This window comes from Rhincodon typus, chromosome 1 (genome assembly GCF_021869965.1).
Source record: "Rhincodon typus isolate 14 chromosome 1, sRhiTyp1.1, whole genome shotgun sequence".
Taxonomy (NCBI): Eukaryota; Metazoa; Chordata; class Chondrichthyes; order Orectolobiformes; family Rhincodontidae; genus Rhincodon; species Rhincodon typus.
In genome coordinates, this window is record NC_063332.1 from 63,886,352 (window position 1) to 63,895,113 (window position 8,762).

The window sequence follows — 8,762 nt, forward strand, 5'->3', positions numbered from 1 at the left end:
GCATGAAAGTAAGTTAGGCCTCAATCTTCTACCTGACTATCTTCTGTGCACCATGTTATTAGTGCCTTAAAGTGATTTTTCTTTGCTGTTTACATGCTTTGTCATCCTTCTCTTTCAATTTATCTCATTTTTCCATGGATTTGCTACTCACTATTTTTATGAAATTTCTAAACTATTTATTGCTGTGATTAATCTGTGTGAATTCCTTCTTTTAAATGCTTCATGCCATGCGCACTAAAATAGCTTTGTTTGTGCGTACTTTTAACTTGGACTGTCAGTGGACTGTCTGCTCTTGTTCTCTCAATCTCCTCATATTCCATGTCCCGTTCATTCCAAGTTGTGACCCTGTATCCATGCATGTTGGTCCTCAAACTTTCTGTGCCACTCTAAACCCAATTAACCAGCCTGATGACCTTTCATACCCCCATGCCAAAGTATGCCCTGTACTCACTCCCAAATGGCTGCTCGCACACTCTACTCACCCCATAGTCTTCATACTTCCTGCATGAATCTTCAACCATCTCCGATAGCCCCTTATGCACTTATCATCCGTACAGCCTTTCATAGACCCCATGGCAAAATAGTGTCAACCTCATATTTGCCAGCTATCAATGTTTGCCCTTCTGTCTTCATGTCAAGTCATCTGTAACAAAGCATGGCATTAGCCAGGAGACATCATGACAGAAAATGAAGCTACTAGTCTATTGGCCATGTCACTATTGGGAAAAAAACACGCTCAAAACAAACACACAATACAGTGAAATTGCTTTAATCCATTCCTTACCAAAATAAGCATTTCCTCTAAGTGTTCATAGAGTTTATGTCAACAAACATCTCACTCAGGTACTTAAAAACCCTATGTCAGTAAATATTTATTCAAGTACTTAAAGCCTTGTGTCAATAAACATTTTCACTAAATTAGCAGGTGAAGCTGATCATTTGGAAAATCAGTCCTACAGCACATATCCTACAATGGTTTTATATAACTAGACACTCTCTAATACCATACACATTTTTTCAACTGAATCTTTTTTGGACTTTGAATGACCCAATGAGTTTATGTGCTTTTTATCCATAAAATGTATGTTTTCACAATCCCAAAGGGGATCCTTACTCCATGAAAGGGATCTCAACACCAGAATCTGAAAGGATACTTTACTTGTCCAAAAGACAAGAAATGTAAAACATTTTTCCAGCACTCACCCCTCAGACTTCCCAGAACCACACATTCAAACCCATACAATAATACCATCTGCCTATCTCCCATGGGCGCTTTATACCACATGTGCAAAATGGGACAAACTTCAAACAAATCTAGCAACTCAAGACTGGCCATTCATGAGGTGCTGTGGGCCATCAACAGCAGCAGAATTGTACTCCAGTATAATCCGCAACCTCTCAGCCCAGCATATCCCCCACTCAACAATTACCATCAAGCCACAAGATCAGTCCTGGTTCAATGGAGAGTGCAGGAGGGCATGCCAGGAGCAGCACCAGGCATACCTAAAACTGAGGTGTCAACCTGGTGAAAACGGCAAACGGGACTAGTGAATGCCAAACAGCATAAGCGATAAGTGATAGACAAAGCTAAATGATTCCATAGTCATTGGATCAGATTTAAGCTGTGCAGTCCTGTCACATCCGGTTGTGAATGGTAGTAGGCAGTCAAACCACTTGAGGTGAATGATCCACAAATATCCCCATCCTTAATGATCTAAGAGACCAACAAGTCAGTGCAAAGTAGAAGGCTGAAGTATTCACAGTAATTTCAACCAGAAGTGCCCAGTGGATGATCCATCTCAGCCTCCTCCAGTGATACCCAGCATGGGTTCCAGTTTATGGGGGGAGGCATCGGTATTCATCTCTCTGCTGTTCTGTTCTTTTTCCACTTTATATTAACTCCATGCACTCCTTGAGTGTTCCTTTCCTTTTTTAGTTTGAAACTTAATTTAGGATTTATTCTGTCAGTTTTACACTGTTCCTGAATGTGCCTCACATCTGTTTTTGTTGTTTGAAATTAGCCATGTCTTCACATAGTTCAGTGTGTGGGTTATTCCCGATGGTTGTTCAAATTTGAAATAGCCTTTAGATAGGGCAGGCTCAAATTAGCTGACTGTCTTGGAAATAGCCATCTTTTGAAGAAACTGTAATAATCATAAGATGTAAGAGCAAAAGTAGGTCATTCCGCCCATCAAGTCTGTTCCATCATCAATGAGATCATGGCTGATCTGATAATCCTCAATTGCACTTTGCTGCCTTTTCACCATAACCCTTAATTCCTTTACTGATTAAAAAATCTGTCTATCTCAGGCTTGAATATACTTAATGGCCCAACTTCAAAAGCTCTGTGCCATAGAAAATTCTACATATCAGTAATGCTAATTTTAAATGAGATGTTAAATGAACCCCCAAGCTGTTTTTCTTCCCAAGTGGAAGTAAAAGATTTTATTACACTAGTTTAGAGAAAAACACAAATAATACTTGTATTATTATATCAGAGACAACAAGGTGCAGGGCTGGATGAACACAGCAGGCCAAGCAGCATCATAGGAGCAGAGAGGTTTGGTTCAGAGGACAATAATTTTCACCTATGGATCCATACCAGCATCTCAGTTTATACAAGCTCAACCAATACTTTGATGCAATACTGAGCATGAAAAATAAGTCAACAACATTATCACATTAAGATCATAGGAAAGCTCATCATGAACTTTTACTGATGCAGCTGGTCAGGGATTTAGAAGCCCTCCTTTCTTCACACCTTCCTGAAATACTTTAACCATGATGCTGCAAGGCACAGTCCCTTATGCCTACCTTCAGCCCAGAAGCGTTACCTAATGCACATCCATACATGCTTTAAGCCTACAATATCAATCTAATGCAGCTGAATGTTGAATGTATAGGGCATCACATACACTGTGACTTCAAATAACGTTTAAATATTACAGAAAATTATCTTGGTATTTGACCTGTGATTTATTTCAGCTTGCTGATAAGAGAATACACTTCATTTTGAAGCTACAGAAGGGAGAGTCCCTAAGTTTCAATCTTAGAACCTGCGTAAGGAAATAGTCTTGTAGCACTAAGGATAGAAAGATGCATGAAATGGGGGTAGCAGTAATTTTTCACTCATTCAGAGTTGAGTATTCTTTGTTTCTCACTCTGTTCTTCAATTCTTCAGTCTGGGGAGACATCACAGACTTAGTTACAATTTCATTAGAAGGGTATGAGCTTGCCCAATGACATTTTTTGTGATATAATGAATTGCCCTCACATTTTGGGTAGAAAATTTGCTGCCTTTAAATAAGGGTCTTGCCTTCTTTTCCAATGACTCAGGTCAGTTTTAATGTTGAAATGTAAAGAGCAAAGGATATCCTTGATTCCTGTCAGCTTTGCTCCCTCATCAACACAACCATGAAAAAATGATTGATTCCATAATCATCACATTGCTGCTTGTTAAGTTGCACATCCATAATTAGTAAAATAGATGGCTTTAAAATGCTTTGCTGTGATAAAATGAATTATCAATGTAGTTAAATGAATCAAAAACAGAAATTGCTGGAGAAACCCAGCTGGTCTGGCAGCATCTGTGAAAAAAAAATCAGAGTTAACGTTTTGTGCCCGGATTTACAGCGTCTGCAGTTCTTTCGATTTTTATGTAGTTGAATGAATCACCTGAAGGTGTGTATCCATTGATAAAAACATTAGCTATCAATTTCCTTTTGCGATTATTGGTTTACCTTATTAATTAGTAAGGGGATTAAAGGTTACATGGAGAAGACAGGAGAATGGGGTTGAGATATTTACCAGCCATGGTCGAATGTCAGAAAAGACTCAATGGACTGTATAGCCCAATTTTGCTCCTATGTCTTATGGTCTTATGGATTATTATAACTTAGAAAAAAAATCCTCTGGTGGTTATAGTTATAAGATTATCAACTATGTATATGTATTTTCTTTCAAATGCTTTTAAAACACAGAAGAAAATATTAAGATTCTAAAAGTTTCTGTCATCACCTGCCACCAAGTGGTGGTTTCCATTCATGGTGCATTAATATAAATGAAATGAATTCATTTGTGTTGTGCAACCAGACAGTAAAGTAAAAATTGATTTTATCCGAAGCTTTTAATCCACTTAGTAAGTCTTTAGTCTTGAGATCTACAATATCAACTTTAATTACATCAGTTGATGTGCATTGGAGACCTATTATAGCTATATTGAAAACAATTTCTATATATTTTTAAATAAAATTGACCAAAAATAATGCAAGTTGGCTAGTTCGAAACATTGACTCACCCTTAATCTGTGTTGTGGTATAAGATAATGATTCTGAAGGGGCTAATGTTCATGTTACATTGATTCCACCCATTTTTTGATGTTACACATTCTCTGGGCGGAGACATGGAGTTCTGTTCTAACTTTCAGAGGGAGCAGATGCATCTGTACCAGCTCCATTGCAATTATGCATGAACAAATGCAATGCAAGTATTATTATCATGCAATAAATTGTCTTGTTCCCTAATGATTAAACAAGTCCAAGACAAGGCAAATTCAATGAAGAACCTAATTAAAAGGACCAGGACTTAATCATTAAGCTGCAATTTCAACAAGAATATTTACAAAGATTTCAACCAGATAGCTTTATGAAACGTTTTGCATAGAGAAAAGTGTTTGGTGTTTTAAAGTAGGTAGAGAAATGTTCATTTTACCTGAGAAGAAGTGATAAATCTCTATTTTGGCTACAGAAGGTGGGAAACCCTGAAAGAAGTAGTAGCCAACATTTTAATTGTCAAAAATGTGGCAAAATCCTGAAAAAAGTTTGAAAAACTCAGGAAGCATGTCAGAGATATGGCATTACAAAGAATCAAGTTTAAAAAGTTTGTAAACATAAATTGCTACATACAGTTAATACAATTTAAAGGTTTATTGAATAATTTAATACAGTATTACAGAAACATAGAGTTCTGTTACCATGAAGTATTTATGTAAAATATGATTTGTCTGGTTAGCAAACAAAACAATACTTTTCACTATATCTCAGTATATGTGACAAGAATAAACCAAATCAAATCAGTTGAAAATCAGATAATAAAGGAAATAATGCCACATTGGTTGTTGTATAGATTCTATTAACTCAAAGAACACCAGCTTGAAAGAAATATTGAAATGATAGAGAAGAAATGGAAAGATAAAATACATCTTGGCAGATTCAAGATCAGACAACGATTACATGGAACACAAGATTGAACTTTATGAAGATAACAGTTCTTAAGATGTCTTGTTGCCTCAAAATTAAACACTAAGGTTGAAGCTGCAAGAATTATTACACTATAGTACTAATTGGACCATTTCCAGATGATGTTATTAATAGACATCAAAGAGTACACAGATACTATTGACGACGTTATAAAAACTTTTGATAAATATTTCAATATAAGAACAAATAAAATTACAAACACAGGAATTAGGAGCAGCAAGAATTTAGAATAAGGAGTCACTGTATAAACTAAGGGGTTAACCATTTAAAACAGAAATGAAGAGATTTATTTTTCTCTCAGAGTGTCATAAGTGTCTGGGAGCCTGTTCCTGGAAAAAGTGGTGGAAGCAGAATCCTTGAATATTTTCAAGGCAAGGCTAGGCAATGGGTTGAAAGATTATTTGAGGTAGGCGGAAATATGTTTTTGTGATTATAATCATATCATCCATGATTTTATCAAATGGCAGAACAGGCTTGAGGGGCCAAATAGCCTGTGCCTGCTCCTTGTTCACATGCTCATATTCAAAGTGCAAGGAAAAACCTGTCTGGCCTTCATTAAAGAATGCTACATTTGCAAAACTGTAAATCACTTCCAGAGGATGTACAGCTGCTGAAAGCTTGACTTCATCAATTACACAATCGTAACGAGTGACTGAAGATGTTCAGTCTGATCAATAACTCAAGAGCCTTTGACTTCATGGAGCAAGACCAATGACCACTGAACCAGTATCTGGTCAAGAAGAAGAAAACACTTGGTCTAAACAGGGCATTGACAAAAATGAGACTACCTCTACCAATTAGAAAGCAATTGCTTGATTCAGAATTCCATGACTTTCCAAGGAAGAAAGCATTTATGTGAGCAGAGCAGCTGTCTTCCAGGCTGGAAATTCAGCATCCTCCAGATAAGGATATTGACCAAAGACAATGTCTACAAGATCATCATCTTCCACAAAGGATATCTGAGAAACAAAAGATTGTCCAACAGAGAAATGATCTGCAGATCAGAACCAGACTCAATAGCCCTTAGACAGAAGACCTGCCAATCTACCAGGTCTGAAGAGAAAAGTGTGAAACATCCAGACTTGGTGAACTCAGAAACTTGGGGGGAGTTGGGATAGTGGTAAATTTGGATTGTTCTATGTATTATCACTTTCAATTGCTTACGGGGAAGATAACTTGGCAAGCAATGTTTTTTTAAATAATGGTTCTGAAGGGGTAAATGTTCAGGTTAGTTCCACCCATCATGGGCAGCACAGTGGGTCAGTAGTTAGCACTGCTGCCTCACAGTACTAGGGACCCGGGTTCAATTCCACCCACTGTCTGTGTCGAGTTTGCGCATTCTCCCTGTCTCTGCGTTGGTTTGCTCTGGTTTCTTCCCACAATTCAAAGATGTGCAAGTTGGGTGAATTGGCCACCTAAATTGCCCATAGTGTTTAGGGATGTGCGGGTTAGGTGGATTAGTGTTACAGGGATAGGACCTGGGTCTGTGTCTGGGCGGGATGCTCTTCAGAATGTCAGTGTGAACTCGATGGCCTGAATGGCTTACTTCCATACTGTCGGGATTCTATGATTCTGGTAATATCACGCACACTATGTGGAGAAGTTGTACAAGGGAGGGGGTGGCTTTTTTTTACCAGCTCCCTAAGGTCCTGGTAATTATGATTGACCTTATGTAGTCATTGCTATTGTTATGAAACCTTCATATTTTCTGAGGATCTGAAATTTGAAGGATTATGAACACCTAGATTTTTTTTGTAAACAATGGAAAGACACTTTAAACTTTTTTTCTTAAAAAGGCATTACTTGGAAACCACTTGGTTCCAGATAATTGCTGACCTTGTTAGCTTGAAATCACTTCAGCAAAAACAGCTGACTGTTTTGACTGGGAGAGAGCGCGTTCTTCTTGGGCAGTGTTTGGAGTTTGAGTTGGGGAAATGCCTGCTGAAAGAAAGATGCTACCCAGTATCAAGTGTATGTGTTCAGTGACATCTGTCTTTACATTTGCTTGTGTGTGTTTTGGATTATTTAGAGGAGTAAATATTTATATTTTCATGTCACAGACTGTATGTATTAACAAATTATGCAACTTTATTGAATAAGTTATGTTTCAGAATAAACCAGTAATTTTGTGTTCCTTAAAGAAACCTGGTTAATGGATTAGAGATAGTGGGAACTGCCGATGCTGGAGAATCTGAGATAACATTTTCTGAAGAAGGGTCTAGACCCGAAACGTCAGCTTTCCTGCTCCTCTGATGCTGCTTGGCCTGCTGTGTTCATCCAGCTCTACACCTTGTTATATCAGATTCTCCAGCATCGGCAGTTCCCACTATCTCTGAGATAACAAGGGATTGTTTTGCTTTAACTTTAATATAGAGGAAATTTATAATTGGCTACATCTGGAACCAGATGAAACAATTAAATTTATATTGTGGCCAATTGAGTAGTGGAACTAGAGAAAGACAGTGCACTCCCATCTCGGCCAGGTCCTTATCATGCAATAAACCTCCTTATCTGGGAACAGTGTTTCTTCTGTAGATGTTCAATAGTGTTATATATATTCTGCCATTAATCACTAGATAGGTCCAATACAAAGCAAAGGCAAAAGAAGATTGATGAGCAGTGAACTCTCTCAAACAAACCTTACCCAGTAGCACTGATGGATGTAGCAAGTACCGGGGGTACCTGGAGTGGTCATCTGGGAGAACACAAATCACTGTTTGCCCATTAAAATACATGATGCTGAATTGGAACTTTAATGGAATATGAAACTCTATGGACTTAATATTTTCTCACTAACAAGAAAAGCAGAAATGGCAACTCAGGCAAACAATAGATAATTAATAAGGATAAACCTTATTAAAGAAATTCTGAGTTGATGATTAAAGTAGTCAAACATAAAGACATTGCTTTAGACCAGTTACATAGTCCATCCTGCAGAGTATACCCTAGGAGGGTGGAATCAAATAACAGAAAACTGAAAATCAGTAAGGAAGATTTTATATAAAATAATTATCAATTTAGATAATACCAATTGGAAACAAGAAAAACTGAGAGCAACCACTTACCTAAGGAAGAAATGGAAACTTGATCAATAGACTTGTCACAATGGACACAGTGTGTTAGATCTAGAAACAGCCAACCAGCAAGAATTTCAAAAACCCAGCCAAGCCAGCAATAAATATTCTGGTCAAATCTTATTTTCCATCATTAAGTTCAAGTACCATCATCCGTATGGAAAGGCAATGCAATTGTTAATCTTGGCATCAAATCCTTGATCATATCATAATTGTTTGCATTTTTGATATTGGGGTTAAAAAAAACAAGCTTACTGATGAAGGGTCTAGGCCCGAAACATCAGCCTTCCTGCTCCTATGATGCTGCTTGGCCTGCTGTGTTCATCCAGCTCTACACCTTGTTATCTAAGCTTACTCTATAGTTTTAATTTTGTGGCATGTGCATTGGTGGAGACTTTAGTAGTTTTCAAGCTTTATTCTGCAGGAACTG